General features: G+C 46.0%; 1 protein-coding gene across 1 annotated transcript in view; it reads right to left on the bottom strand.

Moving 5' to 3' along the window:
* The window catches only part of DENND4C (DENN domain containing 4C), a 94817-nt gene extending 77430 nt beyond the window's left edge, over positions 1–17387 (bottom strand). The window contains exon 1 of the mRNA XM_053371802.1: positions 17114–17387. The gene's annotated coding sequence lies outside the window, so the exon portion shown is untranslated. The remainder of the gene's footprint in view (positions 1–17113) is intronic.
* Between the last annotated feature and the right edge of the window lie 9579 nt (positions 17388–26966).

Here is a 26966-nt window from a genome sequence, read left to right as displayed (position 1 = left end):
ACAGGTTTCAGCAGAAAATCTTGGCACGAAGACTTTATAAGTCAGCATTTTTTAAAAAAATAAGTTCCTTTCCGGCTTTTTCATTAAATGATCTAACCTCTATTGCAACCAAAACGTTCCAATAGCAAAGGGCAACAAAGGGGAGACACCTGAGACAGATCTACGAATTATCCTTCCCTGCAGTTCCAATATTTACAAATACAACACTTCCTGGGTGGAAAAATGGCAGTCTCACATGCATCCTTAGGAAATTAACAATGTGGCGGAAATTGAGAAAAGGGAAACCTAAAGCGTTGTTAGTGAGGTTTTATGCCCTAATACAAAGCTTTGGTAAAAACAACCACAAATTATAGGGCCCTCCAGGAAAGGGATCTTGGATCTTAATTACTGAAGAAAAACGGCTAAATATGTTGTCTATAATTGACGGTTTCTGCCAATTAGTGAGATGCAGTGTTAACTGTTCGTCCCCCCCCCCATGGCATTTAACTAGATGTTTGTAGTAACCAGCAATGTCTTCTGCTGACATCATATGAGATACCTCCCTCCTCCCCCCAGGCACCTCCCACACCCTACAAAATTGGCCCTGAAGCTGGGAGAACCCCCTGAGCAGTGTGTGCAGGGGGGAGGAGGGGTCATTCCATCCAGCAATCTGAAATCCTTGCCCTGACGCAACGCTTGGAAGCGCACAACGTTGACTTCCTCCCCAAATCACTTGCATCCATTAAAGCAGCTTTTTTCTCCAAGGAAGACGTGGTTCATCCCCTTCCTCAGTTAATCCCTACAGCAACTCAGTGAGGTCGGCGAAGAGGCTGTGATTGACTCCAAGGTCACCCATTGGGCTGAGGTCCAGTGCCGAGGGCCTTCTGGCGGTTCCCTCATTGCGAGAAGCAAAGCTACAGGGAACCAGGCAGAGGGCCTTCTCAGTGGTGGCACCCGCCTCCCGTCAGATGTCAAGGAGCTTCACGATATTCAAAAATACCCGAAGGAGTGTCTCCACCCCCATCGTTCAGCCCAGACACTGAGGTCCAGCTCTGAGGGCCTTCTGGTGGTTCCCTCGCTGCGAGAAGCAAAGCTACAGGGAACCAGGCACAGGGCCTTCTTGGTAGTGGCGCCTGCCCTGTGGAATGCCCTCCCATCAGATGTCAAAGAGATAAACAACTACCTGACATTCAGAAGTCATTTGAAGGCAGCCCTGTTCAGGGGAGTTTATAGTGTGTGACATCTTAGTGTATTTTTGGTCTTTGTGGAAGCCGCCCAGAGTGGCTGGGGAAACCCAGCCAGATGGGCGGGGTATAAATAAATTATTATTATTGTTATTGTTATTGTTATTGTTATTGTTAGACAGAGTGAGGATTAGAATCCTGATCTCCCAGGTGCTAGTCAAATTCCCCAGGTGCCAGGCATGTTTCGCTATTTGCATGGGCCCAACGGAGACCACATGAAGATTATGGCATTTATGTTTACTCTTTAAATTCTTTATTCCAGTTTGTCTGTTTTATTGGATCATAGTTGTATTTGAATGGTTTATATGGGCTTTTAAATTGTTTTAAACCAGGCTTCCTCAACCTCGGCCCTCCAGATGTTTCAAGACTACAATTCCCATCATCCCTGACCACAGGTCCTGCTATCTAGGGAACTTGGGAGTTGTAGGCCAAAAACATCTGAAGGGCTGAGGTTGAGGAAGCCTGTTTTAAACCACTTAACTATTTCAGATCATAGGGTGACAAATAAGTAAGTTTGGAATGTCACTGTGCAACTATAGCAGGCAAAAAGCAGGCTAGGAATGCCAAGAGCCACAAAAACTGCTACACGTGCAGAGTGACACATTCTTTCTAAAATGTTTTTCTTTCCTAGGAAAAAACCCCTCAAAACAAGGTCTACAGAACTTACTATTATTTAGAATAAATCTCTAGTACTCTTCAGTTAAAAGCAACAACTCAGGGAAGTTTACAAAAGTGAAGCACAACAATTCAAAACACCCGATCCATTACTTTACATTTCTGTAAGCCAATACACCACATTTTTGAAGCTGAGGTTGCAGTTCCATAGCTGCTTGCCTGAGTGTAAGACCCATTTAATACAGTGGGACTTACCTCTGAGTAGACATAAGGAATGGTTTCTAAGTCAATCAAAACACCTGCGCATGAAGGGTGCACCCACCCACCCACACACACTTATTAATAGATTTATAATCTCACAGATAAAATTCAAGGAGAATAAAAATGACTTAGACCTTTGGAATTTGGGTGCAAGACCGTAAGGAGTAAAGCAAGATGGGAGAATGGAAATCAAACTTGCTTGTGTCCATAGTGAGAATTCCCAAATGTAAAAATGTGTATTTTTTTAGTTCTTTGAACCGCACCTCCCAAATTTACTTCTTACCCCCCCCCCATCCAAAAATGGCAGTTATGGGAACCAGTTTCATTTTTACTTGATGATAGTCTCATGTTTATGAAAAGTTTATAATGTGAGTCAGGTTGGTTTCCACTGAATCATCACATCAAAATCTTCAAGCAAAGCAAAAAAGGAAAAGGGGAAAAAATCAGTGCAAAGAAAAATGCCAGCAAGCATTCATCTCTCTACCATGTAGGCCTCGCATCATGCCACAATATACGTAGCCACGACAGCTGTATGCAGCTTCCAGGACTCAGAATCCACACCCCCAAGCAGTCCTAAAATGCAGTTTCCATTTGATATATTAGCCAGCTTTCAAATTACAATATTTTCTGAAAGATGGTATACAATAGCTGATATAATCAGCTAAAAGGGATATGGGTGGCGCTGCGGTCTAAACCCCTGAGCCTTTGGGGCTTGTCGACTGGAAGGTTGGCAGTTCGAATCTGCACGACAGGGTGAGCTCCCATTGCTTCTGCCAGCCTATCAGTTTGAAAGCATACCAGCTAGAGTATATAAATAGGGAGCAGGAAAGTAAACGGCGTTTCCATGCGCTCTGGTTTCCGTCATGGTGTCCCATTGTGCCAGAAGCAGTTTAGTCCTACTGGCCACATGACCCAGAAAGCTGTCTGTGGACAAACGCCGGCTCCCTCGGCCTGAAAGCAAGATGAGCGCTGCAACCTCATAGTCACCTTTGACTGGACTTAACCGTCCAGGGGTCCTTTATCTTTACCTTTTTACCTATGGTCAGCTAAAGGTAATCTCCAAAATCAAAACCTATTTGGACCATTTCCCCCCATCTAGCAATAGTGCATTTTCAACTCCATCGAACCTGGCAGTACATTTAAACCACATGGGTGGTTATTTTTCTATTACACATTCTATTACCAAGCCAGGAGGAAGAAAACTAACAAGTTACCAGGCTCATTTCTGCATATTAGACTCCTGCACAGAAAAGATCAATGATTTGCAGCAAACCTTTCCCATTTTGCTGGACTGTTCACAACCACGGCAAAAGAAATCTTACAATGCCAAGCCTTTCCTACTCTCACTATTACTAGTGTGTTTCAAAACGATGTTATGTTGAGCAAATCATTTGCTGTTTGCGAGAAGGAGTGTGCAAACACTATTGTTCCCAGTTAAAGTCATCAAACTTGATATACTTGTGAAGCAAGATGAGCAGTGTTCGAAATTAGCCAGGTGCTAGGTGCATTTTGCACCTGGCTATAAGAAGATGCCTGGATGCTAGGATGGTGCCTGACGTCTCCACACACTTAAAACCCCACCCTGTATATTTCTGTTATATTTTATCTGCACAATCAGAACGAATTTCAGGAACCAAAAGGCTTTTTCTGTGCAGCCTGAGCAGGAGCTGAAAACAACGTTGTAGTTAATTGTTGTCGCTTGTCGTCACTTACCCCACGCTGATGCCCTGCTCAAAGTTGTGGAGAATATTATGGCTATAAATGGTCTGTGTCACCGTTACAAAAAAAGAAGTTGGATTAGGCCAATATATATGTGAACTTTCTCTGAATAAAGTGACTTTTCTTCAAGTTCTCAAAGCTCTTAACCTAGTTCAAGGTTGTCCTCTGAACTACCCGGATGTCTAACTGAGAATCAATCAAAGTCAGTCCATCATTTGAAAAATAAGACACTGGAGCAGTCTTGCGCCAAAATGGCAACTAGGCATTCCATTTTGGTGACTGTAACCTTGGTTAGAAGGGACATGGGTGGCGCTGTGGGTTAAACCACAGAGCCTAGGACTTGCCGATCAGAAGGTTGGCGGTTCGAATCCCCACAACGGGGTGAGCTCCCGTTGCTCTGTCCCAGCTCCTGCCAACCTAGCAGTTTGAAAGCCACCAGTGCAAGTAGATAAATAGGTACCACTGCAGCGGGAAGGTAAACGCCGTTTCCGTGCGCTGCTCTGGTTTGCCAGAAGCGGCTTAGTCATTCTGGCCACATGACCCGGAAGCTGTACGCCGGCTCCCTTGGCCAATAAAGCGAGATGAGCGCCGCAACCCCAGAGTTGGCCACGACTGGACCTAATGGTCAGGGGTCCCTTTACCTTCACCTTTTAACCTTGGTTTAAGGAGCCACTTGGCACCTAGCTTATATATCTGAGTTTCTAAAACTGAAGATGAGTACTAGAACACGACGTGCAAACACACAAAAACAACCCATGCACCAAACAAACTCCGAACCCTATAATGTAAAAGCCATAGGAACGCAGAAAAGCTACAGTATTTTTTTCTTTATGGAAGTAACATCAAGACGCAATTGCAAATCATTCTGACACCGTTTTCTTCTGTGTGTCAGAGGAGCCTTATCAACCTCCAGATGGGGGGAAAGTCATTCACATCATATGCTTTTGACCGTTTCCATGATAAACACTCTGTTTAACAGCAAAGATATCTTCAATATGCAGAAGATATGCCGGTGAATTCAAAACTGAAACATGAATCGTTGGAAGGGAAGTAAGGATGGCATTCTACCATAAGAGATACAGATGTCTTAAAAGCAGCTGTGGAGACATTAACATGTCCCTTTCCCCATTTTGGATATTTTTATTTATTTTCAAGAATAGTATTTAGGTACAAAATAATTAAAATGCCTTCAACAGTAGAGACGTTTGTCATTTTTGAGTCAGTAACAGTTATATAGCAAAGAACATTGAACATTTCTTTAAAAAAAAAGGTCATAACCAAAAAGTAGAAAAAAGTGGGAAGTTAACTTTAAATTCACTGTTAGCTGTGAAAAAATGACTAGTATCTGTATACCTCAGACATTTATATGCATTATTACATCTCTGATGAGCCATTCCATTTACCAGATATTCCAATATGAAAACTCTAGCATTACAACTGGACCATTTTATAACATGGATATTAAAATCTGGTTTATAGAGTAGTCCAAGTAATATCTCAAAATTGAAGGGCTACAGTTACTATGAAATACTAAGATGGCTTTGGAAAGTCTGACCTGCAAGACACAGAAGAACAGAGAGACTGACACCTTTTAGGGCTGGGTAATATATCACCCAAAACCGGTTTGAAGTGCATATCGTGATTCGGTTTCATCATTTCTGACCTGGGAATAATACATCACAAATCATGATGTGTGTGTTCGTGTGTATGTCCGATGCAAAAATCAGAATGTGGGAAAAAGTGTGAAGCCAGCCAATGCCTGCACATAGCTCCCTCCTGATTTCACTGTCTCGCCAAAGTGGTGCATGCTCTAGTTATCTCCCACTTAGACTACCTTTGAAGGTGACCCGGAAACCACAACTAATCCAGAATGCAGCAGCTAGACTGGTGACTGGGAGCGGTCGCCGAGACCATATACCACCGGTCTTGAAAGACCTACATTGGCTCCCAGTACATTTCCGAGCACAATTCAAAGTGTTGGTGCTGACCTTTAAAGCCCTAAACGGCCTCGGCCCAGTAGACCTGAAGGAGCGTCTCCACCCCCATCGTTCTGCCCGGACACTGAGGTCCAGCGCCGAGGGCCTTCTGGTGGTTCCCTCACTGCAAGAAGCCAAGTTACAGGGAACCAGGCAGAGGGTCTTCTCGGTAGTGGCACCTGCCCTGTGGAACGCCCTCCCACCAGATGTCAAAGAGAAAAACAACTACCAGACTTCCAGAAGACATCTGAAGGCAGCCCTGTTTAGGGAAGCTTTTAATGTTTAATAGACGGTTGTATTTTAATATTGTTGGAAGCCGCCCAGAGTGGCTGGGGAAACCCAGCCAGATGGGCAGGGTATAAATAATAAATAATAATAATAATAATAATAATAATAATAATAATAATAATAATAATAATCAGACAGTGTGACATATCAGTATACAGTGGTTCCTTGGTTTTCGAACTTAATCCGTTTTGGAAGTCCGTTCAACTCCCGAAACGTTAGAAAACCAGAACACTTACTTCCGGGTTTTCGGCGTTTGGGAGCCGATTTGGTCGTCAACTAAGCCGTTTGAGAATCAAGATTCCACTGTACATCAGTATATTGTGATGTTTAGCTAGTGATATATCGCCAAGCCCTACTTCCTGCTTCAGCACCAGACCTGACATTTGTTTCGTTTGCCTATAAGCTGCTCACAATTTCCTCCAACCAAACAGTTACTTTTGTTCTGCTGTGAACAACCTGTTTCTCCAATGCAGTCACCCGTTTTCCTTCTACAGCAGGGGGAGACAAACTAAGGCCCGGGGGCTGGATCCGGCCCAATCATCTTCTAAATCTGGCCCACGAATCTGCGTGTTTTTACATGAGCAGAATGTGTGCTTTTATTTAAAATGCATCTCGGTTATTTGTGGGGCATAGAAATTCGTTCATTTCCCCCCAAAAAAATATAGTCTGGCCCCCCACAAGGTCTGAGGGACAGTGGACCAGCCCCCTGCTGAAAAAGTTTGCTGACCCCTGTTCTACAGTCTACTATTAATGGAAAGCTTTTCACATGAAAAAAAACCCCAAACAAAATCAAGATAACCGTACTATTGAAGTGTTTCTCAGTTTTTTCTGAATGAAGATTGGAGATACATTACTACCTGCACAGAGGAGAACCCTGTCCCTGCATTTCTGTGTAAGTTGCCGTCCTCAGGATGTCACCTGACTGGAAGCTCAGAGCAGTGATTCATACAGAGATACAACATGTCACCTTCTCTGAAGATGCAGCAGACTCAGCAGAGGAGGAACAGGCCAGTGCCCAGAACTCAGCTTCTCCTGTGGATAGGTGCTTTAGGCTCACAAAAGTATTGATTCCTTGCTGCCCGGTAGCAGTTTTCCCACAGTACATACGTTGTTTGGGAATTACTGGGTGAGGTATAAAAGAAAATCTCACAGCATTTTTCTGGTGTGTCTGTACATATACGAGGAACAGATTTTGCAGAAATCATAGTCTTAACAGGTTACATAAGATGTTCACCAGCCAGAAGACTGAAAAGCCTGGTTTCCTGTCTGTAGGAAAGAGCCAAATGGCAAGAAAACAGCAAGATCAAACGGCCAGGCAGCCGATAGTTTGGTCTGAGATGAGAAAGAAAAGGGAGCAAAAAGGCAGGTAAAGACAGATCTGAGTAGGGGGTAGGGGGAAAGCAGATTTCAGTTTCTGTACTATCCTATCCTACAGATAAGGTAAAGGTAAAGGGACCCCTGACCATTAGGTCCAGTCGTGACTGACTCTGGGGCTGCGGTGCTCATCTCGCTTTACTGGCCGAGGGAGCCGGCGTACAGCTTCCGGGTCATGTGGCCAGCATGACCAAGCCACTTCTGGCGAACCAGAGCAGCACACGGAAACGCCTTTTACCTTCCCGCCGGAGTGGTACCTATTTATCTACTTGTACTTTGACGTGCTTTTGAACTGCTAGGTTGGCAGGAGCAGGGACCGAGCAACGGGAGCTTTTGACCGGCAAGTCCTAGGCTCTGTGGTTTAACCCACAGCGCCACCCGTGTCCTCATCCTACAGATAGGGGCCAAATAAAACAAGAATATATACTTCAACATGATCTCGGATAGCTCAGTTGGTTAGAGTGTGGTGCTGATAACGCCAAGGTTGCAGGTTCGATCCCCGTAAGGGACAGCTGCATATTCCTGCTTTGAAGTGGGTCAGAATAGATTGGCATTTCTCAAACTTTGGTCTCCAGCTGTTTTGGACTAGAACTCCCACCATCCCTAGCTAGCGGTCAGGGATGATGGGAACTGTAGTCCGAAAACAGCTGGGGACTCAAGTTTGGGAAACCCTGAACTGGAAGATCCTCAGGATCCCTTACAAGTCAACAATTCTGTGATTAGATCAAAACCTATCAACGCCACTAGCAGCAAGGACAATGAAACCAGTGCTATTGTGGGGTGGTCAAGCTCATATAAAACCCCCTCGGTGCAATACTGATCTTATAGTAAAATCTGGTTCCCAGAAAATATGGCCAACAGGACATTTTCAAGTCAGTTTTGTTATCCCTGTGTTCCTAACAGGGAGGTTAGACTTCCTTGCAGTGAAGATCTGAGCCACCATTTATCTATGCATGGCGTTCAACTGGGGTTCAAAAGCCACCTTCCACGTTGGTCATGGATGAACTTTCAGTTTCACAATATGTTCTTGCCTGCTCTGGACGTGATGTTCTCTTTAGCCAGGGCATTTGACAAGCTGTTTTGTCTTGTCTCTTCTCGCCACCACTAGCGCAGGAGAGTTCTGAGTGAGCCCTCTGACAGCATTTGAGGAAAGAATCACTTGATCTGAAATTGCTAGAAGCAATTGTATTCCCTTCCAACTCTACAATTCTATGGTCATGAAAAGTCTAGAACAGTTCGCCGGTTTGCATTACTTTCTATGGGAAAGGGTGCCTTCCTTTTGGAACGGACTTCCAGAACGGATTAAGTTTGAGAATCAAGGTACCACTGTATTACATGAATGTAGGAAGTTGTCTTAATTCAGTCAAACAAATGGTTCATCCAGCTTAGCGTTTCCCACTGACTGGTAGTGGCTCAGCAACATCCAAAGCATTTCATATCCAGACATGCCTGGCTTCTTCACCCACACATGATTTTGCTGCTTTAATTTGTACACTGGCCAGGTCTTAATTTCAGGGTGGAAAACAGAAACAGAAAGACCATGAGCTTGATGTGGCAATCCAGAGAATTAAACTCGGCCGAGCCATGTTTCACAGGTATCGTAAAACTGACCTGAACGGTTTTTCTCCCTTTGTTACCAATAGCCTTAAACTAGACTGTTCAAGATCCCTTTACGACACACGAGTAGCAGTTCCACAAATGTTTAAAACCAAGCCTCTAACGTACCAAGCCACCAGATTTTCTGAAAGGAGTACAGTGGTACCTCGCAAGACGAATGCCTCGCAAGACGGAAAACTCGCAAGAAGAAAGAGTTTTCCGTTTTTTGAGGTGCTTCGCCAGACGAATTTCCCTATGGGCTTGCTTCGCAAGAAGAAAGCCCATAGGAAAATCTCCGGGGACCTCTTTTAAAATGCTGGCGGTCGGGAGCAAAGACTTTCGCCCACCGCCTTTGCTCCCCCCCCCCGCCTGCCTTCCCGGGACAGCGGAGACTTCTCCGCTGTCCCGGGGCGATCTTAAAATGCTGGCGGGCGGCAGCGAAACCTTCGCTGCCCACCCCCAGCATTTTAAAAGCCCCCGGGAGAGCGGAGACTTCTCCACTGTCCCGGGCGATCTTAAAATGCTGGCTGGCGGCAGCAAAGCCTTCGCTGCCTACCCCCAGCATTTTAAAAGCCCCCGGGACAGCGGAGACTTCTCCACTGTCCCGGGGCGATCTTAAAATGCTGGCGGGCGGCAGCGAAGCCCTTCTGTCCCCGGAGCTTGCGGGGTGGGAGGTGGGGAGAAGGGCTTTTCTTCCCACCGCCAGCCTTCAGAACAGCCTTCTGAAGGCTGGCGGTGGGAAGAAAAGCCCTTGTCCCGTCCCCCCCAGCCTTCAGAAGAGGTCGGGGGACAGACTGTCCCCGGACCTGGTCTGAAGGCGGTTTCCATAGGAACGCATTGATTGATTTTCAATGCATTCCTATGGGAAACCGTGCTTCGCAAGACAAAAAACTCGCAAGAAGAAAAAACTCGCGGAACGAATTAATTTCGTCTTGCGAGGTACCACTGTATTTGTTAGCAAGTACCATCTCAACGGCACAATGCGGTAACAAGAAACTAGATCTCTGGACAATTGTATTGGTGCACGGGAACCAAAAAATGATACTATGAACTGAGTTACTCACTTATATCAATGTTACACAATCCACATCGCTTCAAACAGACCAAAACAGAGGCACTTGGCAAACAAGATAACATCCCAAAGCTACTCTCACTGCTCAGCTTAAAAGCTAACTTGCCAACAGCCTTTTTATTATTCTTATTATTACTTACAATATTATCTCGCGGTGCTGGATATATTCCTATTTTTATCAGCTTAATCATTTACAGCCAGAATTTGTCCACAACCACCCGCTATAGAAAATTATAGATCAACCACTGGACTTTACCACCTCGATTCTTATGCTACTTCCATCAGGCAGAAGCAGAGGGGAAGAGAAGCAGGGCTATCCCATAATTTCTGCTGATTTTCAGCTCTCTTTAGCTCTCCCTAAACTGTCACCTAGCAGCAGCCATTGCATCGGGCAATTTGAACCATTCAATCCCAGCGAATCATTTTGAGAACAGGTGCCTGAGCTTGAATGAATGAATCTTTATATGCATCAGCCATCGGCCGTAGCAATGAAACAATAATATGATATAAGAAGAAGAAGAAGAGTTTGGATTTGATATCCCGCCTTTCACTCCCTTTTAAGGAGTCTCAAAGCGGCTAACATTCTCCTTTCCCTTCCTCCCCCACAACAAACACTCTGTGAGGTGAGTGGGGCTGAGAGAAGTGTGACCAGCCCAAGGTCACCCAGCAGCTGCATGTGGAGGAGCGGAGACGCGAACCCGGTTCCCCAGATTACGAGACTACCGCTCTTAACCACTACACCACACTACACTACACAAAGAATAGAAATAAAAAGTCAGTTATGTAAAATACATTTTAGGGTTCTGAATCAGTAGTCAAATGGTGGATATTATTCTGATTGCCCCAGCTAAAAACCTGGCAAACTTTGCTGTCACCTGCTCATCTTGATCTGCCAAGACACTGGGGCAGTGGCTGGTCAACCTGGAATGGACAACTAAAGAGCGGTGATAATCTCATTCCTCAAGTCTTTATAAAGGGTGCAAGCCAGAAGGGCATGCACCACCAATTCGGGACTGCCATCTCCACTGGGACAGAAGCATTTTTCATATGGAATCTGTTCGAATCGTCCCTCAAGTACAGCCGAGGGCAATACGTTCAATCTTGAGAGAGTAAAAGCGTGTCTGTATTTTAGAATTGCTAGGTTGTGGTGCCTGAGCTAGTTTTCCTCCCTTCTCCTTCCCAATCCCGTCTTCCTTGTCATGTATTTTAGACTGTAAACATTAGGACACAGCTTTTTTATTTATTTTTTACTACAGATGTTTGGAAGCTACTTTCGGCATTTTCCCCACCCCCCTCAAATTATTTGGGGTCAAAACAATTTAATGAGATAAATAAAATACTTGTGGTTTTTGCAATGTGGTGGGGTGGCACATATGCCACAAATAGGCTGTCCGTAAAAAAGGGAGGGGGAGATTAATGCGGCCTTCTTCCGCAGGACAGAACCAACATGTTATTTTGTCAATAAATACCACTGCTACCGTTAAAGCGAAAGAAAAGTCAATGGATTAGACAAGGAAAAGCTACAAAGATTCCTTTGGATTCCATTTCAGCCATGTTTGTTTTGAGTTTACCTTTTCAACAAGTACAGTAGTTTGGTTTTCTTGGCCTAGCTACCCATGAACACACAAATTAGGGATTTTTGCTTTTGTTTTGGCTCATATATATTAGCTATATATTCAAGTTATAGGAATATGGGGTCCTTTGTTTTTAGGAGTTCTTCACCGCAATCCTTATCAGACTGAATTTACAACTAAACTGGATTTGACAGTGGAAGTTCTGTATGTTTTACACGTGGAATTGCCCCATTTTCTCAGAAAGGGATGTCTGATTTTAACAGCACTAAAACACACACACACACACACACACACACACACCCCTGACATTTATCTCCCTAGCTCTGATACTGGAAATTATTTCAAAGGAGTTGAGGCACGTGGAAAGGGGAGGTATAGGAAGTTCTCTGCATTCCCAATTCATGTGCACTTTTTGTTGTTATAAATGCCACACATAACATGCAAACCTACTGTCATCACATCTCGTTCAGCCCTTATTACTTATGTTTTCAAATCAGTGTTTCGTAACAGCCAACCTAGATTATATTGTTAAACCATATGTTTATTTTTCTATCATGTGTCTACGATGGTTTCTTATTTTGACAGCAACTCATGAGTGAGCAGCTGACACCAACTATTTGAAAAACAAAACCCACAATGCACCTATTGAAGAAAATTTGCATTCTCAGAAGATCCAGTTTATTTAAAAAAGTTTATTAAAGTTTTGGGTTAAGGGGGGACGAGAGAATTTCCACGCTGTGGGCCTGATTAGGGCTGCCAAGCCCTTTTGCTCAAGCCATGCTCACCTGGCGTTACATGCAATGGCAGGTATGGGGGATGCCAGCCCAAAAGGGAGTTTCAGGTGCCACTGATCTACAGCACCTGTAAACCTCTCTAAAGTGGATTGTCTGGGCTTCAAAGCACAGTGCAGGGCACTCTACAAGCCTCAACCATCATTTTTAGGAGCATCTCTCTCTCCTCTGCAGAGATTTCAAAGGTGCTCCCTGGGACTGACTCCCTCAGCCTACTGTACAAAGGTAATTCAATGTTCCACCCACTTTTTACTCCGGACGTGCCCAGCACTGGCATACGGTCCCCTGAAGATCGCCCATGATGTAATGTGGTCTTCAGGAGAATAAGAAGCTTCCCACACCTAGCTTAACTTTTCTATCTCAGGGGTTGCTGGTATTTGGACACATGTTTAGAGCTGGAGGAGATGAGCCATAGGATTGCAGAGTTGTAAGGGACACTTTTGAATTATGGTGCTGGAGGAGACTCTTGAGAGTCCCATGGACTGCAAGAAGATCAAACCTCTCCATTCTGAAGAAAATCAGCCCTGAGTGCTCACTGGAAGGACAGATCCTGAAGCTGAGGCTCCAAGACTTTGGCCACCTCATGAGAAGAGAAGACTCCCTGGAAAAGACCCTGATGCGGGGAAAGATGGAGGGCACAAGGAGAAGGGGACAACAGAGGATGAGATGGTTGGACAGTGTTCTCGAAGCTACCAGCATGAGTTTGACCAAACTGCGGGAGACAGTGGAAGGAAGACAGGAGTGCCTGGCGTGCTCTGGTCCATGGGGTCACGAAGAGTTGGACACAACTAAATGACTAAACAACAACCACAAAGGGACCCCCATGCAACACAGGAATCGCAATGAAAGAATCCATGACAGATCCACAGGAAGGACGAAAAGGCCAAAGGAGCTGCTCCCCACATTTCTTTCGGAGGAATGTGAAAAGAGGAAAGGATGGGGAGGAAAGACCCCCTCCCTCTTTTTCTTTAATGGAGTCCTTTTTCCTTTTAGGGTGGGGCAAGCCAGCTACCTGAGAGACACAACACAGACAAGCTTCTTGCAAAGATTCAACTGCCTTCTTTAAATCTGCATGGGGAGCGGGGGAGAGTTGGGGGTGCAGAAGGAAGGCAGGTAATACATAATCTGGTCCTCGGGAGATGGAGCAGATTTCCAGCACCCACCTCATCCCGTGGCCTCCCCCTGGTGGGTCAACAATGATGATCCAGAGAAGAGAGGTCACCGAATTCATTGCTTTAGCAACAGCAGGTAAAAATAAAAGACAGTCATTAGAAGAAGAAGAAAAACATTTTTAATACGAAGAGGATGCAAAAGGGAATAGAAAAATCAGGGGCCTACAAAAGCCACAAGAGGAGCTTCCTTTGCCAAATGGTTGCCCCTCTGGCTCCTGGGGGTTGACAGAGCTGGAGTCCCAAAGCTAGTGAAGGCCACACTATAAAGAGAGAGGAAAATCCACTCGTGGATGTGAAGGTTCGAGCGCAGAGTTAGCATCCCAGTGCCAGAAGCCTTGGTTATATCCTGCCCAGATTACGGCAATGCACTCTACATGGGCTGCCTTTCAAATGGGCTCAGAAACTTCAACGGGCTCAAAGAGCTGCAGCCAGACTGTTATCATGAGCAGACAACTCCCTCGTTACAACAGCTCCGCTGGCTCCTGGACTGTTTCCGGGCACAATTCAAAGTGCTGGTTGTGACCTATAAAGCTCTATATGGCTTAGGTCCAAGCTATCTGATAAACAGTATTCCCTCATACAAACATGCCTGAGTTCTGAGGTCTTTGGGAGAAGACCTTTCTCTCGGTCCTGCCGCCCGCCCAGGCATGCTTGGTCGGGATGCTGAGCGGGGCCTTCTTGGTGGCTGCTCCCAGACTTTGGAGCTCTCTTCCTAGAGAAGCTAAACCGGCTCCCTCCTAGCTGTCCTTCTGCCAACAGGTGAAGAACAGGCTTTCGGGAAGTGACTGCTTTTAATGAGGGGCCTGGTGCCGTTTTTGTTGTGATTGCCTGTAGATCATACATAGATCGTACGTGTGTGTCTTTAATTGTTTTTTAATTATTGTTTTTTTTTCTATGCTCTTCATAGAACTGTAGAGTTGGAAGGGACCCTGAGGAAAATGCATCTGTCCCTTACAAGGATCAAACCTGCAACCTTGGCATTATCAGCACCACGCTCTGAGCTGTTCTTATTTTATCTGTAAGCCACCTTGAGTCCCTGTTAGGGTATTCCTGCTTGGCAGGGGGTTGGACTCGATGGCCCTTGTGGTCTATTCCAACTCTATGATTCTATGATATAATCATCATCATCACCACCTAGGAATATGGCACACTTATAAAATCTGACAGGGCCCACCAGGAACCGTATAAAGATGATCCTGGGGAAGGATTTTGCCCCCAGTTGGACATTCCTAGTTTAAAGCATAGTAAAGTACCACTGCAAATAGCTTGGACTGAGAATTCTTCATTCACAAACGCAGACAGTGCTATTAACTAGTTTGCAAGTTTGCTAGATTTGCAAACTAGTCACAATCAAGATGCTGTACTACCCAAGGCCCAGTTATTTTTAGCAGATACTGCTGCGAAGACATATCTCTTTTGGTTTATTAGAGAAGAATCTGCACCAAAACATGGAACTAAACTCTAGATGTTTTTACAGTTCAAAGCTTTAGGGATCATATTTCTTTATTTGCTTTCAACATATAACGCAGCAAAATAGCACATCCAGAATTGTACTGAGCAGCATTACATACACAAAAGTGTTATGTACCAAACACAAAAAGTGAACCGAAATATTGCACAACACCAGCAGCACGGCTGGAAGGTACTGGTAAGTCCACTTAATAATATTAGCTCTTGTAGCCAGGTCCCCAAACACAGGTGTAAACAGAAACTGAAAACTGCCTGAATTACTGCCATATTTTTTTTGTCAAAACACTACAGAACTCAGCTCACATAGCAACAGACATCATGACACATCACAGCAACTGGCTTATTTCTACTCTTTCCTGAGAAATAATGTTTAGGATTTCTCACACAATTTCCTTCTAGAGTTAAGTCAAATCACACAGGAACTCAAGAGAGGAGTTGGAAGGAAAAAAGCAGATAAGGTAGAAAGTTACCTCAACACCTGCAGAATATATCTCCTTTGTGCTGGCATCCAAGGGGGCCCTTTCAACTAACTAATCCTCCATCTGCCAGGCACAGAGGAAGCCAAAAGTTGGGGGCGGGGACACAGAGAGGGAACATTCGGAGCAAATACTAAGCAGGATTTTTTCCCCACCAGCAATTCAGTTATAATGGCTTTCTCACACCGATAAAGAAAAACTGAAACTATTGCTGAAACACATTGGAAATATTATTGCTAAACATGGCAATGCCCAGTGAAAGCAGCTTGCTACCACTTTCCTCAAGACTGATGATTGATGATCTCAAGAAGAAACTGCCTTGTAAAAACCACCACCTAGCAAGCAAGCTACTCTTCACAGCATACCCTCCAACATTTTGGTGATGAAAACAGGGACGTACTATTCCATAATAATAATAATAATAATAATAATAATAATAATAATAATATTTTTATTATTATTATTATTGCTCCAGACACTCTGGGCAGCTTCCAACATATATAAAAACATAATAAAACATTAAGCATCAAAAACCTCCTTCTACAGGGCTGCCTTCAATTGTCTTTTCATGGTTACTTATCTCTTTGGCTCCGGGGTCGCATAACCCCATACACGCCAACATTTCTCCAATGAAAATAGGGACGCCCTAAGGAAACATTCTGGAGTGAAACCAGAAACTGAGACGGCGTCTGTAAATCCGGGGCTGTCCCTGGAAAACAGGGGCACTTGGAGGGGCTGTCCTATAGACAGCAAAATGACAACAAGGCGCGCACAGGTGTGTAGGCTTCCGGTTTCCGCTGCATGCGCAGCAGATGTGACAACAAGCGGCACATCTCCCCCGATGCTCAGCAAGAAAGGATGGGGCCCTGTGGGGCCGCCTTCTTCCCCGCGACAAGCTGCTGCCTCCCCATCCCCACCTGCAAGCGAACGCCGCCCAGCACACCTTGGGCAGGTGAGGACATGCGCGGCGAGGAGGAGGAGGAGACAGCCATTCCCAGGAGGAAACGCGGAGCGAGTAGAACAGCGCGCGAGACTCTTTTCCCCGCCACCCCTCCCAACCCCACATCAGGAGGGCTGCCGCCGAACGCCCTCCGCTTCCCAAACCCCATACAAAAGAGGGCAGCCCTAGCTTTGGAGAGGCCACCTCCGGGCCCGGGCGAAATTCCCACGCGCCCTCTCTCTCTTTCGCCTTTCTGCGTTTCCAGCCTTCCTTCCCACTCACCCCCAACTTGCCCCAATGCTATGGGGAGGGGAAAGGGCTGCTGCTGCCGGGGAAGTGCGTGGGGGGCGAAACAGCCAGCCCCACATCCTCGACTCTGCATTCGCCCTGGCCGGGTTGCGCGCGCGCGCTCTCTCCCCGCCACCCTCTCCAAAACGAGCCTCTTGGAGGGCGAGCTAAGGGGGTCTCCTAACCGAGGAAGCGCCCCGGGAAGCGGCCGAGCTCTCGTCCGCCTGTCAGCCTGCCCTCCCCACCCGGCCCCCCGCGCTCTCCTCTCCCCGCCTCACCGGCGGCGCTGGCCAGACGCGGGACTCCCCGTCCGTCGTCGCCTCGGGCGCAGAGACTCCCTCGCGGCCTGGCTCGCTCCGGCGCCGCCTCACGAGCAAGCCGTAACGTCGCTGTTGCTGGCGAGGGAGGAAGCGGCCACCATGTTCCTTTCGGCCCCGCCAGCGGCTGGAGGCGGATCCGGGGCCCGCCCAGGAGGAGGAGGAAAGAGGGCGAAAGGGAGCGCAGGCGCTCCTTAAGCAGCCGGCGCTTCGCAAGTAGGCGCTGAAGAGCTCTGGCTCCTCTAACGGCAGCTGGGAGGACTCTCCGACGCCCGGACGTCGCCTCCGCTCAAGGCGAGGGCAGGAGGAGACTTTCCCGGGCACGGGCGCGCCGTCGAAGCGCCGGGGCTGCGCTCCCTGTGCGCTCGCCTTGGCCACTGTGCGCTCGCCGTCCCGTTACGCACGTTTACCGGCTGGCTGGGGAGGGCGGGGGGCGGAATGCGGCAGGAAATCCCCCCCCCCCCGCGGCCCCGGCAAACGTGCGCAAGAAGAGGCTGCACTACTGGGAAGGTTTCCTTCCCCGGGTGGCGGGTGGCCATCATTCTCCTTGGCCGCGCGTAAGCGAGCAGCGGGAAAGGAGGGGAAAAGCCAGCGAGCTAAACGCCGGATCTGGGTTCTCCGGAGCAGAGTTGTGCTTGGGGTGTGGTGGGACCCGCAGCCATTCAATGAGATCAGGTGTTAAACAGGTTTGTGTTATTACCCCAACTCTGTTCATTATTTTCACTGCCATGATCCTACACTTTGTCGAAGGGAAACTCCCCACCGGAGTAGAAATCGTATACAGTATAGAACAGATGGAAAGCTCTTTATTCTGAGCTGAAAGCAAAGAGTAAGGTTACCGAAACTTCCTTCACAGAGCTTCAATAGGCTGATGACAACGTCGTGTGTGCACTCGCAGAGGATGACCTCCAAACCATCCTAAATATCTTCGCAGAAGCTTACGAAAAGCTTGGCCTATCGCTCAACATCCAAAAAACAAAGTGCTGCACCAACAAGCACAAAACAACCCCTCTGCAGCGCCACAAATCCAACTGAACGGTGTAACTTTGGAAAGTGTCAATTGTGTCAACTTTAGTTGCCATTCTTCTTTGGTTGGGACCTCGCTCATTTTCCATTTAGGGGCTAACAAAACACAGGCTGCAGTTGTAGCATACATAAATAACCTTTTTTTTTTGACACCTGGGGATTTCAGTCTGAATTATTCCCAATAGAACGGACTCTGGTTTTGGGGGGAAAGTACATTTAAACATTTTTTTCCAGTTCATTATGGATCATTTCCCAATACTCTTTTACCCTTTTACAAGTCCACCACATATGAAAGAATATTCCTTCCACCTCTTTGCATCGCCAGCACTTATCTGATTAAGTCTTATACATCTTAACAAGCCCACTCAGAGTTCAATACCACCTGTGGATCATTTTCAGGTAATTCTCCTTCAAATAATAACATGCTGTAAACTTCAAGTCACTTTTCCAGAGTTTTCCCCAGAGATTAGAATCTATATCGTGTCCTATATCTATTGCCCAGTGTGTCATTGAGGCTTTGAGTGACATTTTCAGGTCCGGCCATTACAAAACTCTTTCGCAATATTTTTTTCCCCAGAAGGGCTGCAACTTTTTTTTTCCACAATATCAGCACTTTGTGCTGCACAGAAATCACAAGACATCCAACACATTTGAGTTTGCAATCGCCATGCTTCACCGCAAAGCACAACATTCGCCTCTCGTATGGCTCAGGAGAAGCAAGACTAAAAAGACAGTGGTTGTTGCGTTGAGGAAGAATCCTGATGTGCTCTGTAATCCCAGAATTGGCTGGCTGAATTGTGCAATGATAAATGAAAGTTGAATATTCTTTACAACTGGCCCAAAGCATCATGAACATATGGATTGGACTCGCATCCCATTGTGAAAGTGTGTTGTGATAGTCCAGAAGTACTTGCTTTTCTGGCTTTGGCCAAAATTGTCTTTGCTATTTTGACGATCAGATTTTTGATGATCAGATCCCCGCTGCTTTTGGAATGTTCTGAAATGCAAACTGTGGTCCATTATCAGAGAATACAATATCTGCTCTTCTATATGTGGGCGAAAAGTCTCTTTAGCCTCTTTATGATTGTCCTAGATCCATACCCTCCAACATTTCTCTGATTAAAATAGAGGCGTCCTAATGAAAAGCGGGATCAAATAGAAACCAGAATGCCTTTGTAAATCCAGGACTATCCCTGGAAAATAGGGACACCTGGAGGGTCTGTCAATCTTCTGTCTGGTAGTGGATCCATCTACCAAAAGAGACAATCTTTCTCTTCCCATGTGAATAAATCTACCCCCCGACTGCTGTGCTACTGCACCTCCAAATTCTCCCAGCAATGCCCCCTGCCCCGAACATTAACATCAGGACAAGAAAGCATAGGTTTCCCTTTGAAGTTTGGCCCTACACCTGGCTGAATTGTCCCTATTTTTAGACAGCTGTCTTGAATCAGAATGTGGCATACTCGTCGGCTGAGATTTTGAATATCTTTTTTGAACGTTTGAAAGACTCTGGTCTGGAAAAATTAGCACAACTGCAACCTGTTTTGTCCTTAAAAACTACCGGTACATTGTTGTTCATTCCAGCGTTTCCTTCATCTCCCCTGGAATTCTGCCAATGATTGTCCGTAGGCCTCCTTGACCAATGTGATAAATGACAAACTTATTTTCAGCCTCTGTAGCACTGAGCTTTCTAACAGACTGGGTTCCAACACAGGCTTGGACTGAACACTGCGAGAACGATTGCTGCCTTCAAACATGTCAAGTGAATTTGCTTTTCTTTCCTGATTTAGTGACTGTTCAGTTGAGCTGTCGGAGAGCTCATTGACTCTGCAGGCACCGCAGCAAAAAAACAAGTGGCCAAGTGGAAAAACCCATTGGCCACACTATCTGTCCAACGTTCAGATAACACACATCGTATACAAAAATATACTGAACCAGAGTCAATTACTGTGGCGATCACACACAGGGCCCCCAGATGTTTGACGGTCTATGCCGCCACTGCGATTGCTTTTTCCGCTGCCACCACCCCGTATCTCACGGGGACACATGGAGTCCAGTCAGTTGTTAACATAAACAAATAATCAAGTTTCTTTTTAAATGCAGGAACAAGCTTATGGTTTCAGTTAGTTTTTCTTGACAGTTTCTTAATCTTAGAATCATAGAATCATAGAGTTGGAATAGACCACAAGGGCCATCGAGTCCAACCCCCTGCCAAGCAGGAAACACCATCAGAGCACTCCTGACATATGGTTGTCAAGCCTCTGCTTAAAGACCTCCAAAGAAGGAGACTCCACCACACTCCTTGGCAGCAAATTCCACTGTCGAACAGCTCTTACTGTCAGGAAGTTCTTCCTCATGTTTAGGTGGAATCTTCTTTCCTGCAGTTTGGATCCATTGCTCCGTGTCCGCTTCTCTGGAGCAGCAGAAAACAACCTTTCTCCCTCCTCTATGTGACATCCTTTTATATATTTGAACATGGCTATCATATCACCCCTTAACCTCCTCTTCTCCAGGCTAAACATGCCCAGCTCCCTTAGCCGTTCCTCATAAGGCATCTTAGTTCCTAACAACTTCACACTGATTATTCCCAACTATCTATCTGACTCAACCTAACAATTCCTCTCACTCTCTCACAATACAACTTGACCAACCCGCTGCCTGTTCCTCCCTCTTCCTTCTTCAACTCCCAAACCTCAACTCTCCAACTCAACCAACTTTCAAAACCTCCCACTCTAACTTTTATTCCCCCCTTGCATTCTCACTGGCCAATCACATCACACCTATTTTAACCCTTTCCTTATGACCACACCACAGTTACCATCCCAGTATCGTGGCTCAAAAAAACCCAGCATCAGCCACTGCCTCCGTCATTTCTTGCAGCAGTAAAGGGAAGGAGGCTGGGCTGTTAGCAAAATAGATGCATCACATTTATGAGACCTCAGGTTCAACTCCTGCAGCGGAGAAGCAGGAAGGAAAATCTGGTAAACCCTGAGGTGGCATTTTGAAAAAGCATTCCTGAAAAGTAAACATCAAAAAGAAAAACAACAAAAGTGGAGCTGAGATTCTGCAGAGCCCTGAAACTATAGGCCAGAACCTTCAAAACTGAGATGCATATATGCCAACCACAGGAAATGTGAATATACCCTCCCTAACTTTTGTACACAATGCTGTTGCCCAAATACACTGCGGATGGGTGACCTTATGGGAACTGATGCAGAGGTTTCAACACCCTTCTCTCGAAATCTCCGATTTGCCTGTTTCCAGTGAAATCAAGACCAAACACTGGTCCCAAAATGGGGCACTAGGTTTAAACAAAGCAGACTGTGTCAACTGCTCATTTCCGGGTGCTTGACTTACTGTACAGGAAAGGCTCTCACCTCTGTGTTTTCTGGAAGCTTAGTCAATAAGTCCTGATCGGATTGAGACAGATGAGAACACATGAACTGAAGGCCCAGTTTCTCCCACAGGCTGCAGTTCAGTGCACCCTTGCCTAGGTTGGAGTAAACCTCTTAAACACAATGGGACTTACTTGCGAGTAGATGGAATTGCATCGTCAGGGTGCGTGCACGCTTTAAAGCACATTTCCCCCCTCAAAAAATTACGGGCACTGTAGCTCATTCAGGTTTCCTGGGAATTGTAACTCTGTGCATGGGCGCAGACAGGACTTATGTTGGGGGGGTGGGGGTGGGCAGGACCCCCAGCTGTCATCATCCTCTGTCTGGCTCTGTCTAGTATTTTCAGAATGAAATGTCTCAACAACAGTGGTTTCAAATTACTTTTTTGAACCCCAAGGGCTCAGAAAAATCCAACTAAACCTTCCGCCATGTGAAAACTAGGAAGCTAAACATAAAATTAACACCGGGGAGTACCTTTCATGTGGTGAACGAGTGTATATTTTGCAAAATTACAAAGAGCACTCCCTTTTTCATCTTGTTTTAGAAAAAAAAATCTAAACCAAAACAAGTTTTCTCGGATTTGATGCAAACCTTTCCCGCACTTCTTAAATCCCCCCCATGCAGTTTTTCTGTGTGCACTCAGTAAGCAAAGCCCATGGAGATGTTCTCCTGTCATTGTTGACCTTAGCCAGGTCTTTACTCTCCACAAAGGACTGAATGACCGCTCCAGGGGACAAGTGCATTGCTGAGCAAGAGAGATGGCCAGTGAGACCCACTGCTGCAGTATCCTGAATTCTGATGTTCTGCAGAGAACGGCTTGCACATTATAATGAAGGATGAAATGATAGGCAGCGTGCATTTGTGTGACAAAAGCAGGCACTGACCTTTTCTGGGGAAATGCTCTCTAGGGAGGGAGATGGTGGTGTTTGTATTTTTTTACTTGTTTTGAGGGTGACAGCTGCCGCCCCTGTCTACGCCCATGACTCTTTGAGAGGTCAACTGCAGTGACCAGAATTCATAGAGCGGGAGAATGTGATTTAAGGGGATACAGTGGTACCTCGGGTTAAGTACTTAATTCGTTCCGGAGGTCCGTACTTAACCTGAAACTGTTCTTAACCTGAAGCACCACTTTAGCTAATGGGGCCTCATGCTGCTGCCGCGCCACCGGAGCACAATTTCTGTTCTCATCCTGAAGCAAAGTTCTTAACCTGAAGCACTATTTCTGGGTTAGCAGCGTCTGTAACCTGAAGCGTATGTAACCTGAAGTGTATGTAACCCGAGGTACCACTGTGATATGTATGACACTCCTTCCTGAGTGGTGGTTAGCTTGGTAAAATGTGAGGTGCTTTGCAATTTTAAGGCTACGGCACTGTGAGCTTTCAGTTAAACAAAAATACTACTGTCCCTGATTGTACCTCCCACTATTAGAGCAAATTGACAGCTCGCTGTATTCTTGGATCTTATTTAGAATAACAGAGACTTTCATCTCTTCCAGTTCGAGTAAATAAACCGAATCGACTGTGTTACGGATGTTCAAGGGCAACCTTAGAAAACCTGGAGCTCTGTTTGCCCCTTGCTGTTGTATTACCTTCCTTCCTGCTCATTACGTTCCAAATCGAAACCTGTTTTTCCCTTTCGGTGGGCCCCTCAAAGCAGAGAATATTAAGCAAGTGGAAGGATATCTTTTATTTGGAGCAGATAGCGTTCAAACAGCAGCGTGCAAGCTTCCAAGTTACACAATAGCCCCACATTTGGGCTGCATGTTCAAAGGGAGAAAATAAAATAAAATCGTGGCGGGGGAGGGAGATTTGATGTCCCTGGGCAAGGCATGTTTTTGTAGATAGTTCATTCCATTGCCTGCTAACAGTAATGGGTTTAAAAAACACACACACAAAAACTGTTAAGATAAAGGGAGACAGCTGGAGGAGACAATTAGGTTGAATGCAGGCCATGTGATCACATTTCAAGTTACACAAAACCCACCCCTAACCACAAGGGACAAAGCAGGGCGGGGTATGAAAAAATGTGCTAACTTTGAAGCTATTAATATCAGGCATTGCATGCAAATTGGTCATATGGGATATAGCAATATATGAATCTCACAATTCCTAAAACAGATTAAAATCTCCACTTCAGGCACTGGGCAGTGAGAAAATAGTATTCTTATTAAAGCATTTATTGGGTAGAGCAGAGTAATAAGAGCAATGGGTGGCAAATGATGTGCCCCAGGAATTATACAGAAATCTATGTGCAGCAGATTATTTAGATATAGCAGCATCGGTGTGCATTGGTCTTTAGAGAGGACAAGTGGACAGGTCTGTCCCCTGAGGAGCTTACAGTATAAAATTGCAGAGAAAGCGGGCAAGACACGGAGGCAAAGAAGCAATATGCCGTTGTTTCAGTTTGCAGCCTGTGTTTTGGTTGACTTAGAGTAGCACATGTGAACAAGGTCTTACTAGCCCACGTCTAGCAGTCTTAAATGTTCAGGCCTTGTCCAAAGGATTAGCTGCATTGCACCTCTCCACCTGTTGACATGGTTGTTCTTACCTAGGACAATTATAAAAAGGTAAACAGTAAAGACCCCGTTTACCTTTTTATAATTGTCCTAAGTAAGAACAACCATTTCAACGGGTGGAAAGGTGCAATGCAGCTAATCCTATGGACAAGGTCCAGTCAAAGGTGACTATGGGGTGCGGAGCTCATCTCACTTTTCAGGCCAAGGGAGCCGGCATTTGTCTGCAGACAGCTTTCCGTGTCATGTGGCCAGCAGGACTAAACCGCTTCTGGTGCAACGGGACACCATGATGAAAACCAGAGCGCACAGAAATGCCATTTACCTTCCCACCACAGTGGTACCTATTTATCTACTTGCACTGGCATGCTTTTGAACTGCTAGGTTGGCAGGAGCTGGGACAGAGCAATGGGAGCTCACTCCATCATGGGGATTCGAACCGCGGACCTTCTGATCAGCAAGCCTAAGAGGGTCAGTGGTTTACACCACAGCGCTACCCATGTCCCCTGCAGGACCATTAATATTACCATGGAACGAGTTATCTGGCCAAACTGGTGTCTTGTTAATCTGAGTGAGTGGATTGGTGTAGCGTCCTTCATGTAATTACCGTATTTTTCAGCCCATAGGGCGCACCGGCCCATAGGGCGCACCTAGTTTTTTGGGGGGGAAATAAAGAAAAAAAATTATTCCCCCCCCCCCAGGCGCGGGGTTGGGGCGGGGGAAGCCCGAGCTTCCCCCGACCCCAGCCCCCAGAACAGGCAGCTCTCCACAAGACGTGGGAGAGCTGCGCGAAGCCCGAAGCCTGGGGGCGCTGAGCTCAGCACGCCCCCAGGCTTCGGGGTGCAGGCAGCTTGCGGATAGCTTCCTGAAGCCTGGAGAGCAAGAGGGGTCGGTGCGCACCGACCCCTCTCACTCTCCAGGCTTCAGTGAAAGCCTGCATTCGCCCCATAGGACGCACACACATTTCCCCTTCATTTTTGGAGGGGGAAAAGTGCGTCCTATAGGGCGAAAAATACGGTACACAATACCCAAATGTCAGCACGGTCCAATATTTGCCCCGTCACCACAAAATGATTTGAGCAGTGGTTCCAAGAAGTGTTTGGCTCCAAGGGAAGTGGAGGAGCAATGGTCACACCCACTTTAGCTGACACTTTAGCTGTGCAATGAAGGCAGAATATGGCGTCAGAAAAGAGAACATCTCACTGTGCAGCCTGTCATATTGTCAAGGAGCTGTCAGTGAGGCAGGTCATCCACAGGGCAGGTACACACACAGCAGGCATGGAAGGCAAGTAGCTCTTTATTAATAGAAAGTAACAAGACTCTGGGGCTGTCCTGCCAATCTCTGACTCCTCTCTGCCTGAGTCCCAGCCTCTAACCGTCCTTCTTCTGACCTCCCTTGATTGCTCAAACCTCCTGCTTCTAGCACCTCCCAGCTCATCCCTTCTGCAGACTTCTCTTCAGTGTCCCACCCAGTGCGAGATTTGCGTATAAGCTAAACAAGCTGTAGCTTAGCGCCCCACTCTCTTGGGGGCCCCCAAAAAAGTTAAAGGGAAAAAAATGGATGTACATTTCCAAAATATAAGATAAAAAACAAATTAAACCTACATACAGTGGTATCTCAGGTTAAGTACTTAATTCGTTCCGGAGGTCCGTACTTAACCTGAAACTGTTCTTAACCTGAAGCACCACTTTAGCTAATGGGGCCTCCTGCTGCCGCTGCGCCGTTGGAGCACGATTTCTGTTCTCAACCAGAAGCAAAGTTCTTAACCTGAAGCACTATTTCTGGGTTAGCAGAGTCTGTAACCTGAAGCGTATGTAACCTGAAGCATATGTAACCTGAGGTACCAGTGTACAGCAAATGGCTTCAGATATCTATTAGGTACATTTTAGCCAATTTTCGTAACACTTTCTTTAAGTGCACTGCATGCAGTAAAATTAATACCTTCCTTCCACAACCTTTCCCAAGTTTCTAACTGAATATGATATCCAAGATCTTTAGCCCATTGTATCACCACCCCTTTGACTTCCTCATCTTTAGTATGCCATTCCAATAATAATTTATACATTTTCGATGATATTTTCGACGTAGGAGCTTGACCTGGCATTTTAGCACATTTTAGCACATTGCCAGAAGTGTGGGAACTATAAGCATAAAGGATAGGCAGGAATCTTGTCTCCTAAGAGACACTCCTTTGTAGATATTAGGGAGCTGGCTGTGCCGTGTGCTCAACTGATGCTAGCCCTCCCTCCACCGGGAGACAGCTGTGAGGATCAAACATCTGTCAAATAAACATCCTGTGGGTGTTCTGCTCCCCTTTCTCCCCACTGCTACCTCATTTTTATCTGTTCGGGGCCAAGGATCCGTGTCTCTGTGCTCTTCGCTTTCATCTGTGCAAAACAATATTTCTCTGGGGACAAAGCACGAAAAGTCTGCTTTCTGTGTGTGTTTGAGTTACCGCATGCAGGGAAAGCTACCTAGCAGGCTATTCTCCTGAAAAATAAACAGATATAAAATTTAAAGCAAATCAAGAACACGCAGCTTCACCTCAACACAAGGAGTAATGGTAACACAGCAATATTTCATACTTCCCCACCCAGCCAATGCTTTCTATGCATGCAGATACTAATAAACAAGACCCAAAGAGATGCAGCTGATGCAGTGGTGTCCAAACTTTTTTCAAAGAGAGCCAGATTTGATGAAGTGAAGGGCCGACCAAAGTTGTTGACCTTTGACCTTTTTTAGGATTGAAGTTGTTGAGCTTTTTTATGATTTTACCCCAAATTCGTTGAGTTTTAAGACTGAAGTTGTTGAGCTTTTATTAGGATTGAGGTTGCAGAGGTTTCTTTAGGATTTTACCTCAGGAAGTAAACTGCCACAGGG

The sequence above is a fragment of the Podarcis raffonei genome, chromosome 17 (assembly GCF_027172205.1).
Source record: "Podarcis raffonei isolate rPodRaf1 chromosome 17, rPodRaf1.pri, whole genome shotgun sequence".
Lineage (NCBI taxonomy): Eukaryota > Metazoa > Chordata > Lepidosauria > Squamata > Lacertidae > Podarcis > Podarcis raffonei.
Note: the sequence above shows the minus strand (reverse complement) of the source record. Positions and strands in the feature narration are given on the sequence as shown.